This window comes from Hippopotamus amphibius, chromosome 9, assembly GCF_030028045.1.
Source record: "Hippopotamus amphibius kiboko isolate mHipAmp2 chromosome 9, mHipAmp2.hap2, whole genome shotgun sequence".
NCBI classification, from domain to species: Eukaryota; Metazoa; Chordata; class Mammalia; order Artiodactyla; family Hippopotamidae; genus Hippopotamus; species Hippopotamus amphibius.
The window spans coordinates 119,017,828-119,029,460 of NC_080194.1; the positions used below are offsets into that span (position 1 = coordinate 119,017,828).

The 11,633-nt window shown below is 40.1% G+C and overlaps 1 pseudogene; it reads right to left on the minus strand.

Moving 5' to 3' along the window:
• Positions 1 to 1,804: 1,804 nt before the first annotated feature.
• Positions 1,805 to 6,079, minus strand: LOC130861018 (5'-AMP-activated protein kinase subunit gamma-1-like; annotated as a pseudogene).
• Between the last annotated feature and the right edge of the window lie 5,554 nt (positions 6,080 to 11,633).

Consider the following 11,633-nt stretch of genomic DNA (forward strand, 5'->3'; position numbering starts at 1 on the left):
CTAACTTTTTTTGTTGTTGGAGTCTTTAGGATTTTCTATATATAAGGTTATATCATCTGCAAACAAAGACACTTTTACTTCTTCCTTTCTGATTTGGATGCTTTTTATTTTTTATTTTTTTTTGCCTAACTGTTCTGGCTAGGACTTCTAGGACTATGTTGAATAGAAATGTTGAGAGGGGGTAGGTACTCTTGTTTTGTTCTTAATCTTAGTAGGAAAACTTTCAACCTTTCACTTTTGAGTATGATGTTAGCTGTGAGTTTGTCATGTATGGCCTTTTGTTGAGATTTTTTATCATGAAAGGATGTTGAATTTTGTCAAGTACTTTTTCTGCATCTATTGAGATGAACACAGGATTTTTATCTTTCGTTCTATTAACATGGTGTATCACATTTATAGATTTGCATATGTTGAACCATCCTTGCATCCCAGACATAAATCCCACTTGATCATGTTGTATGATCCTTTTAATGTGCTGTTGAATTCAGTTTGTGAATATTTTGTTGAGAATATTTGTAGCTATATTCATCAGTGAAATTGCCTGTGGTTTTCTTTTCTTGTAGTGTCCTTATCTGGCTTTAGCATCATGGTCATGCTAGCTTGTGAAATGAGTTTAAGAGTGTTCTGTCTACTTCAATTTTTTGGAAGCATTTGAGAAAGATTGGTGTTAATTCTTTAAATGTTTGTTAGAATTCATCAGAGAAACCATCTAGTCCTGGAGTTTTCTGTGTTGGGAGGTTTTTGATTACGGATACAATCTCCTTACTTGTTATTGGTCTGTTCATATTTTCTCTTTCTTCATGATTCGGTCTTGGTAGGTTAAATGTTTCTAGGAATTTTTCCATATTTTCTAGATTATCCTACTTGTTGACATATAATTGCTCATCGTAGTCTCTTATGATCCTTTGTGCTACTGTGGTATCAGTTGTAATGTTTCTTCTTTCATCTTCGATTTAAGTTATTTGGGTCCTCTCTTTTTTTCTTAATTAGTCTAGCTAAAATTAGGTCAATTTTGTTTATCTTTAAAAAACAGCTCTTAATCTTGTTGATCTTTTCTATTGGTTTTCTGGTGTTTATTTCACATATTTCTGCTCCAATTTTTGTTATTTCCTTCCTTCTGTGAATTTTGGGCTTAGTTTCTTCTTCTTTTTCTAATTCCTTAAGGTATAAAGTTTTGAAATCATTCTCTCTTTTCGCAGAGGTTCTTGTCATTTTAATTAGGTTCATCATGAAAAGCAGTAATATCAGCTAACCACTCTGCCCTCTTCCTCCACCTAACCGCCATCTCCCTTCATATGCATACAGCATAGACACCCCAAAACCCTCCTCCCAGTGATCTTCCCACTCCCATTATGGGAAGAAATGTAACAAAATGAATTTAGCCTCTTTCCTCCAACATGAAACAGGATGAATGAAAATATTTTTATGAAGAGTTTTGTGGTGCTGTCATGGTGGAGTCAAAGGCAGAGATAGAGGCTAAGGCTAAGTGAAGCCCAGGGATCTTTAGAGATGAGAATTTTCTGGAGGGGCACAGAACCCATAGTTTGCCCAGAAAGGAGGATATGAATAAGAGGACAAGGACTAGGATGGGCTAGACTGAAAGTTTTTCTGAGTATTATGAGGATAAGGACATCTAAAAATTCATTCTCCTTCCTTTCCACCTGCCTTATTCAGCTCCCAGGTAGAAGGGTACAGGGGCCCCTGAGCAAGGAACAGTCACCAGGTTTCATCTGTAATTCAGAGAGCTTTGGGCAGGCAGTGAGTGAGGCACATCCTCTGGTGCTGCCTGACCTCTTCCGTCAGCTCAGGGCTGTTTCTCTCTGCCTGTGAGCACTAGGGCTACAGGTTGTCACATAGTGATACAGTTCCCTTGACCACATCATTCTCATCTACCACAACAAGTCAGTGAACCTCTGCTTCCACTAGCCTATTTTTATTTATTTATTTATTTGGCTGCATTTGGTCTTTGTTGCTGTGCGCAGGCTTTCCCTAGTTGCAGAGAGTGGGGGCCACTCTTCATTGTGGTGTGCTGGCTTCTCATTGTGGTAGAATGCAGGCTCAGTAGTTGTGGCACACTGGCTTGGTTGCTCCGGAGCATGTGGGATCTTCCTGGACCAGGGATCAAACCTGTGTTCCCTGCATTGGCAGGTGGACTCTTAACCACTGTGCCACCAGGGAAGTCCCCCAGCCTATTGATGATGGTCTCCAGACTCTTGTGCAGGTAGCACTTGAGGATACATTTAAAGTAATGTGATTAATGTTGCAGGGCTTTGGTCACAGACACATCTAGGTTATTGTAGGTTTTTTCTGCTGCTGATAGATATCATCAAACTTGTCATAGATGTTCACCACATGACCTTTCTCATTCACTACTGGCAGGGCTGAGAATTGGTACTGTACAAAGATGCCCAGAGCCACATAGCGCAGATCATAGTAATGTTGGCATAGAAGCTAATCTGCAGCTCTTCCGGAGACTTAGACGTGAACTCTATTTGGGAACTTAGTGATAAACAATTCAAGGAACTTGAGAATGCATTTGTGGGTGAGGATGTACAAGATGTTGCCTGATTCTGGGTCAGTAACTGGCAGCCTGTGGATCTTATTTTGAATTAATGAAAAGACAGCATCAAACAAGCTGGCAATAGGAGAAATGCAGGCAAGTGGTTTAAAGAAGTTCTGTGTGTACACCTCCTTCCAAGTTTCTATCTTGTGTTCTTCCAGCTCATAGATCTCTACCAAGGCTGATTTATAGTAATGGTGCAGGATATTGATGAAATTGGTCATAGTCCACATGCCCACAAGTCCTTGCTTTTTGCTAACCCAGAAAGGGGCAGCGTGTATACCGTTAGTCACCAAAGCAAAGAAAACTTTCTTCACCTGCAGGGAAGTAGTAAATGCAACCAAATTGGAGCTTGTAAGAATCAGGTCATAGCAGCAAGAAACTTTATAAAGGAAGTGTATATTGCTGTTGTTGGATTCTGGGGTCTCTTGAGGATGCTCATTTTTCCAGAGTTGAAAACTCTCAAGAAGTGACCACCTCCATTGCAAGAGGCACTGGCTGAGTTCATTCAGTTTAGGAACCTCGCTTTAAAAAATAATAATAATAAAGGTATTTATTGCTTTAAACTTCCCTCTTAGAACTACTCTTGCTGCATCCCATAAGTTTTGATATGTTGTAATTTCATTTTTGCTTGTGTCAGGATATTGTCTGATTTCCCTTTTGGTTTCTTCTTTGATCCATTGGTTGCTCAAGAGTGTGTTGTTTAATTTCCACACATTGTGAATTTCCCAGTTTTCCTCTTGTAACTGATTTCTAGTTTCATATCAGTCTATTAACTAGAGTTAATTGATCAACACACCACTATATTACAGTATTAGAGTATTCTGAATTTGACTATATACTTACTGTTACCAGTATCTTTTATATTTTCACATATTTTCATGTTATTAGTGTCCTTTCATTTCTGCTTGAAGAACTCATTTCAGCATTCCTTGTAAGACAGGTTTAGTCATGATGAATTCCCTCAGCTTATGTTTGTTTGGGAAAATCTTCATCTCTCTATTTCTCAAAGACAACTTTGCTAGGTAAAGTATTCTTGACAGTTTTTTTTTTCTTTTAGTAATTTGAATATATTATCCCACTCTATTCTGTCCTCTCATATGGATGAGATTTTTTTTTCTCTTTCTGCTTTTAAAATTATCTCTTTTTCTTTGATTTTAGACAATTTTATTCTAAGTTGTCTTAGAGAAGGTGATTTTGGGGTTGAAACTGTAGGGTCACCTGTTAGCTTCATGAACTTAGATGTCCAAATCTCTCCCCAGGTTTGGGAAGTTCTCAGCCATTGTTTCTTTACATAAGCTTTCTTTTCCCCCTTTCCCCCTCTTTTCTTTCTGGGACTACAGTAATGCCGAGACCAGCTCGGCGACTCGAGGTGAGTGACGGGTGCCGCAAGCTTGAAGAAGACACAGACACAAACTGAAGAGAAAAGTGGGACCGGGGGGCTCAAGACCTCTTGGATCAAGAGCCCTGCTGGCTCATCCCAGGTTGCTTTTATTGAGTTCTTCGGCTTACATTCTCAGGTTACACCCATAAACAAAGGCCTCACATGACTGAGGCAATTATCTTTGTTTGCTTCCTGGGTCCTAGATGAGCAGGTGTGGATTTGAGCTGGGCATGGAGAGCAAAACAGCCCTGGGGGCAGGAGACCTCTCTCAGATATTACGGGTCGGTGCCCCACCCCTGTTGGCCCCTCTGTGACTGTGCCTGTCTTAGGTTGTTCCTCCCTTGAGGAATCTTACCCGTCTCTGGCTAACCAGTCATCCTCCAGGGCCAAACAGGGTGATATAAGGAAGGCTCTATGCATCACCCCTGTTGGCCCCTCTGCGGCTGTGCCTGTCTTAGGTTGTTCCTCCTCTGAGGAATCTTACCCGTCTTTGGCTAACCAGCCGTCCTTCAGGGCCAAACAGGGTGATATTAGTCTCCACGCCCCGCACCCTCAGCTCCTCCACTGCTCAAGCAGGACATTCTGAATCCCATCGCTCGGCCCACATACTTGAACATTTTCAAGGTTTCAGAAAGGCTCCTGAATGTCTTCCCACACAATAATGCATAGATTGTTTCTTTTAATGGTATACCATAATTCACATAGGCTTTCTTGACTCTTTCATTCTTTTTTCTTTGACTTCTCTGACTGGATGATTTCAAATGATCTGCCTTGTAACTCACTAATTCTTTTTTCTGCTTGGTCAAATCTGCCGTTAAAGCTCTCTATTGAATTCTTCAGTTCAATTATTGTATTCTCCAACTCTAGAATTTCTACTTTTTAAAAAAATTTATTTATTTATTTATTGGCTGCATTGGGTCTTCATTGCTGTGCACAGGCTTTCTCTAGCTGCAGAGAGCGGGGGCTACTCTTCGTTGTGGTGTGTGGGCTCCTTATTGCGGTGGCTTCTCTTGTTGAGGAGCATGGGCTCTAGGCACACAGGCTTCAGTAGTTGTGGCACACAGGCTTAGTTGCTCCACGGCATGTGGGATCTTCCCAGACCAGATATTGAACCCATGTCCCCTGCACTGGCAGGTGGATTCTTTTTTTGTTTTTTAAATTTATTTATTTAATTGGGTAGGTCTTTTTTGCTGTGTTGGGTCCTTTTTGCTGTGCGCAGGCTTTCTTTTAGTTGCAGTGAGTGGGGGCTACTCTTCGTTGTGGTGTGCAGGCCTCTCATTGCCATGGCTTCTCTTCTTGCAGGGCACAAGCTCTAGGCATGTGGGCTTCAGTAGTTGCAGCACATGGGCTCAATAGTTGTGGCGCACGGGCTTAGTTGCTCCAAGGCATGTGGGATCTTCCTGGAGCAGGAATCGAACCCACATCCCCTGCATTGGCAGGTGGATTCTTAACCACTGCGCAACCAGGGAAGCCCCTCTACTTTTTTTTTAATACATAGTTTCTGTTTCTGTGTTGAACCTCTCATTTTGTTCATGCATTGTTTTCCTAATTTCATTTATTTGTTTATCTGTGTTTTCTTATAGTCCACTGAATTTCTTTAAGAGGATTATTCTGAATTCTTTGCCAGGCAGCTCATAGATATCCATTTCTTTAGGGTCAGTCGTTGGAGTTTTATTAGTTTCTTTTTGTGGTGTCATGTTTTCTTGATTATTCATGATACTTTGTGGCCTTGTGTCAGTGTCTACACACTTGAAGAATGGCTTTACAGACTGGCTTCAGTAGACAAGGCCCTTCACCGGTCAGCCCACCTGGAGATTCTAGGTGGGATCCATGAGTGGGTAGATCTGGTGCCCTGGGTCAGCAGGTGGGAATACCTGGGGCCTGGAGCCTTGGGGGTGGACCTGGAGTGGGTTCACCAGGCAGGCCTGGTGCTTGGGTCTGCAGAGATGGGTCTGGGACCAGAGTCTGCATGGGTAGACATGGATCCTGGGTCCCCAGGTGCTGGGGACCACTGGGGTGAGCCCAGCATGTGGATCCACTGGGGCAAGTTGGTACTTGTCCAGTGAATAATCTGTAGACTGTTGGTCTTCAATAGTAGTGTGAATGTATCCCAGCAGGTACACGAGAGCATCCATTGGGTGTGGAAGAAAGATAGTGGAACTTCTATTTATATTTATTCCTTACTTCATTCCTTTTAGTTTCCATATCATAAATGTTTCATAATATACTGAATGTTAATTCAATAGTACACATACATAAACTATAAATAAATACACACATTTGCAGGGGTGCAGGTTCAAATGTCTACTGCTGATGTGAGTGTTCAAAAGAGTTTAGAGACTGTTGCTCTAAACCACCACCTTCTACTTTCTCTTCAGAGAGAATATAACTGATTAACTTACAGCTTTCTTAAGTACCAGCAGACCTAAAGCTATATTCTTGCCACCTTGATAGAGATGTGTTTTCTTTTTTTTTTTTTAAGGACTTTTATTGAGATATAATTGACATACAATAAACTGCATATATTTAAAGTGTACAATTTGATATTTTTTTCTTATTAGTAATGTACTTGTGGCAATCCCAATCTCCCAGTTCATTCCATCCCAACCCCCCCTTGGTGTCCATATGTTTGTTCTCTACACCTGTGTCTCTATTTCTGCCTTGCAAACCGGTTGATCTGTACCATTGTATTTTCTAAGTATCCATAAAACAGTATCCCTACCCATTCTTAGAGAGAGTGAATTTGGAAATTTTACTTATTGTCGTGAATCTCACTCTCAGATAGTAAACTGGAAAGAGTAAAATAGAGAATGTATTCCCTGTGCCTCGTGAAGTTAACTAGTTGTTATTATAGATGCAATAAGAATTAATTCTGTTCTCTGACCACCTGAGAATAACATTTTAAGGTAAGGAATTGCCTATTCATTGAGGCATAAGTCAATAACTGGAGTCGACTAATGATAGACCAGGGAACAATCAGGTACAATGTAGTAAATTATGTTCTGTCATCTTATAATTCTTAATAACTCAGCTGTCACTCCAGACAGTTTTGTGTTTTTGTCTGGAGAATGGAAAGGAATAAAATTTAGGCTGATATTACAGACAAGGTAAAAATCTGGGGTGTGGGTAGAAGGATAGACTTCACAGAGGGAACTCTTAAATTGGGTGCTGAAGGGTGAGTGAAAGTTCACAAGGGTGACCCAGGGAAAAACAGAGGGCATTCCAGACAGGAGGAACAAGATGGGCACAGACACATATGGAAGACGTCTCCTCTGGGGAATGGAAGGTAGGGTGGCATGGCTGGGGCATGCAGAGGCTTCGTGCGTTTGTGAGAAAGTGTGTAGGAGGGGGAGGTTGAAGAGGCAGGGTGAGGACCAGGTAATACTGTCCCTAAGAGTTAGACAAGCCTGGGATCAGATCCCTGCTCGACCTCTTACAAGCTTTGTGATCTTGAGCAAGTACCTCTGTAATATTCAGAACTCCATATCTGTAAATTCATAATAACAAATTAGTACCTACCTCCTAGGGTTACTGTGAGTTTGAAATAAGAGAATCCACCTAAAATGCTTAGAATGGCACCTGATCACATGGCATCATTTAAGGTCTCAGTAAATAGAAAGTGTTGTTGTTGCTTTTGTTATTGTTATACTAATAACAACGTGTGTGTGTGTGTGTACACACTAATAACAACCATTGTTTTATATGAATCAAGGGACTAGATTATGAAATGGCTTATAAATAGTTCAGGCCTTTCCTTTTAGGTCAATGTTTCTAAAATGTGATGAATTAATCTGTAAAACAAATGGTCCTCAAGCAGCTTCTGCAGCATAAGCAATGAAAAGATATGTGCTTTAAATTTTTATGAATTTGAAATGGAAGAAAAATGATCAAATAACATTATGTTCCTAATAATGTTTCATGCATATAGATGGCTCAAATCAGTCAGACACTTAACAAGGTGTAGTTAAAATCAGTTACTAGAATATAGTTTATTTTAGTTATATCATTGGAATATTATCATTTATGTGTGTAAAATTTGTATTTTTTGTTGTTACTATTGTGTTATGGCGCTGATTAACCAAAATAGATAAATGACTAAAACGTGGTTCATTGAAGTATAAAAGCAATGATAAAAATAGTAGTACAAACACTACAAATCAGAAGCATAGTGAACAGGACTTCAGGATCTATTGGGACAAGAGCATCTGTGAACGTGACGATTTCACCCAAGCAGCTGAAAGGGAACGTGTGAATGGGAAGTGTGGCTATGAATATCTAAAAACTGGAGTTTATTGAACAAGGGATTTATCCCCCCTTGTCTCCGATGCACACTCTGTATTAGAAAACTCTGTCCGAGAGCTTTATGATGCTCTCAGAGATTTTACCTCATTTCCAAAATAGAATAACCTTCTAGGTCAACCAGTAGTTTTTCTTGGACCAAGCACAAAATAATATTTTCTGGTATGAAATTGATTAATTTTGTTTCTAAATGCAAAGAGGCCAAGACAACAGCATCGACAGATGCAAGTCATGCTGTGGTCAACATGCTTATAAAACCAGCCTCAAAATCAAGAGAAATGAAATGCTGGGAGAGAAAGCCAAAGTAGCCATAAGCAAACCTAATGTCAGGACAGTAGGCCACAGAGCACAAATGGCACACAAAGATGCTGGAACTATTATTATTGTAAAACAATATTTTGTTTTACCAAATGGCACACAAAGATGCTGGAACTATTATTATTGTAAAACAATATTTTGTTTTACCAAATGGCACACAAAGATGCTGGAACTATTATTATTGTGAAACAGTATTTTGTTTTACAGTTGAGTGAGACCACTTGTGGGAAAAGAATGAACCAGCTCTTTGCATCTCCGTGGTAGCTATATGAATGAGAATAACATACTTTATAATTCTGAATTCTCATTATCAATTAATCTAATATTTTTGTGAGGTATGATGCAGGTTAAAGTGTATTTGAGGTAATGCTGATGGAGGACCAGCCGTGTGTCCAGCAAAAGAAAAGTTTGCTGTGTCGGTATCTATTGCTACGAAAGTGTAAAATAACTGCAAAACCTAGTCACTTAAATCATAGGAATTTATTATTCTCATGAGTCAGTAGGCCAGTGAGGTGGTTCTTCCCATCTCAGCTAGGCTTATGCAGGTGTCTGTGCTAAAGTGTGGGCAGGACCAGATACATAATTTGTGGAGCTCAGTGCAAAATAAAGATGCATGACCCCTTATTCAAAAGTTTTAAGAATTTCAAGGTAATGACAACAGAACATTAAGCCAAGCATGGGACCTTTCTTAACACAGGACCCTGTGTGACTGCAAAGGCCACATAGCCATGAAGCCAGTCCTGGCTATAGGTCATGTAGGCAGCTCTGCTGCTCTCAACTGGGTTCTTTCATGTGTCTGGGTATCAGCATGGCTAGTCTGGGATAGACTTGGCTGGGACAACTAGGGTAACTCAACTCTACGCATCTCATCCTCTAGCAGGCTTAGCCCAAGCATGTTCTCATGGCAAAGGCAGGGGAGCAGGAACAAGCAAGCCCAAATATGCAAGCACTTTTCAGGTCTCTGCTTTGTCACTTTTGCTGCCATCCCGTTGGGCCACAGCACGTCCCACGGCCAACTCAGAGGTAGAGTGGGAGGGTGCTACCACACTGTGACAAAGGGCTTGGACATAAGGAGGGATGAAGAGTTAGGGCCATTTTTGCCATGCAGCTCACTTGACTACTCAAAAATAGTGGTATCCGGGTGCTAAGACTGCATACTGTTTTATTTACTGAGAACAGTTATGCATGCTGATCTTCACAAAGTGTTGAAGAAGTTACAAAAATCGTTAGCACAGGCAGATCTCCATCACAGAGCATATGTTTTTCCTGTGTGTTTTGTGAAGAAATGGGCGGTGTGTACTGAAACTGTTTTTCTACCCTCAAGCATGCTGGCTGTCCAAGGGGAAGGTGCTCCTGTGAATAATTGAAGGGAGAGAGGAGTAGAAGATTTCTTTATAACACTAATAAGGCCAGGAAAAGCCAGAAACCATAAATCTGGTCCTTGTCGCCATTACCAGTGTTGTGAGGAAATGTTATCTCGGTGATTTCAAGTGGGTGTCAACACGCCATGGGCAGCAGCTTGAAAAGCTCAGACCTCTCATTTCAGGCCCAACCTCGTAGGATATTCAGTGCTGAGGATAAGATATCAGGAAATTGAACTGTGGTGAAGAGGTTTTGTCAGCTGACATTGACTCTTTCCTAACACTTGATTTTTTTCATTTTCTGGAGAAAGACATCAATGACATATTATCGGGCATATTTAAAAACCATTCACTAGTCAAGGAAGGGAGGGAATATGGGGATATGTGTATAAAAACAGATGATTGAACCTGGTGTACCCCCCCCAAAAAAAAAAAAACAAAAAAACAAAAACCATTCACTATGCCAGAAAACACGGAGAAATTCTTTCCAGAGCTGAACTCAAACAAAAAAACATTAGAAATTCATTTGCAACTACCACCCAAGTTAAAACATCCAACCATTCAGCCTTTGAATGAGATGTATTCTTTGACTTAGCTGCTTGTAACAGTGGCTTTTAGAGACTTCACCACTGTTTCTAGGTATATGTCCCATCCAAATACACACAACCATTTGTAGGGCCACGAAGCATTTGCTGCCCATCATTCTTAGTTATGCTTTCTAACTTAGTAGAACAAAATAAATATCTGTCATTAATCCACATGCACATATATATGTGTGTATATTATATACCTTAATGATTGATTGCAAATAACAGTATCCCTTTTGCTGATTTGATATTTCTCACCGTCCTACTTTTGCTATTTAACTCTCTCCACCCCAACTCAGGATCTGAGTGTATCTGAATACTTCTTTTTAGTAGGTCTGGTATACTGCACTATCCAAACTCTTGCTACTTGTTATCCAAAATTCAGGTACCAAGTATATGTATCCTTTGCTATATGAACTTGATTTCCAAACTCAAACTCAGGAGATAAATAGGCTTGGATAACAAGAGATACTTGAATATTATTAATTTTTAAGTTATTGTCTATTAATTTTATTATTTAAAATTTTTATGAATGTTTACCTAAAATTGGAGGTTTTCAGTATGCTCCAGACAGCTAATAAGTAGTTATTAGACACTGAACATTTAAGAAACACTGCTTTCCTTTAGGAGATGAGGGGTCATTGAAAGATGCTAAGATTTTAAACAGAGGGAAAATATAGTCAGATGTGTGCTTTCAGATGATTACTCAGGTGGTACTGTAGGGTTGAGTCTGGAAGATGGCACATAAAACTCCATGCTGGCAGACTTGATTTTAATCTTTCTGCAAATACTCAAGTACCTACTGGATGTCAGTAACAGAGCTCAGATTTGGGGATACAAAAATGGAAAGACTGCAGTGGACCCATTGTCCTGGATTCAGCCTTGTGGCAGTGAGCACTAGTTAAACAAATTACCCAAAGATTAAATTACAACTGTGCTACGTCCTAATGAAGAATCAGGAGTGGGCCTGAACTGTGGTATGGAGATGGAAACCATTCTTACAGAAAGATGAGACATAGAGGTGAGAGAGGAAGGAATTAAAAGATGATTCTAGCTTCCTGGTTTAGAGCCTGAGGTAATTAACAAAGAAAAGGAATTTAAGAGGAGGATATTTGGCATCACTT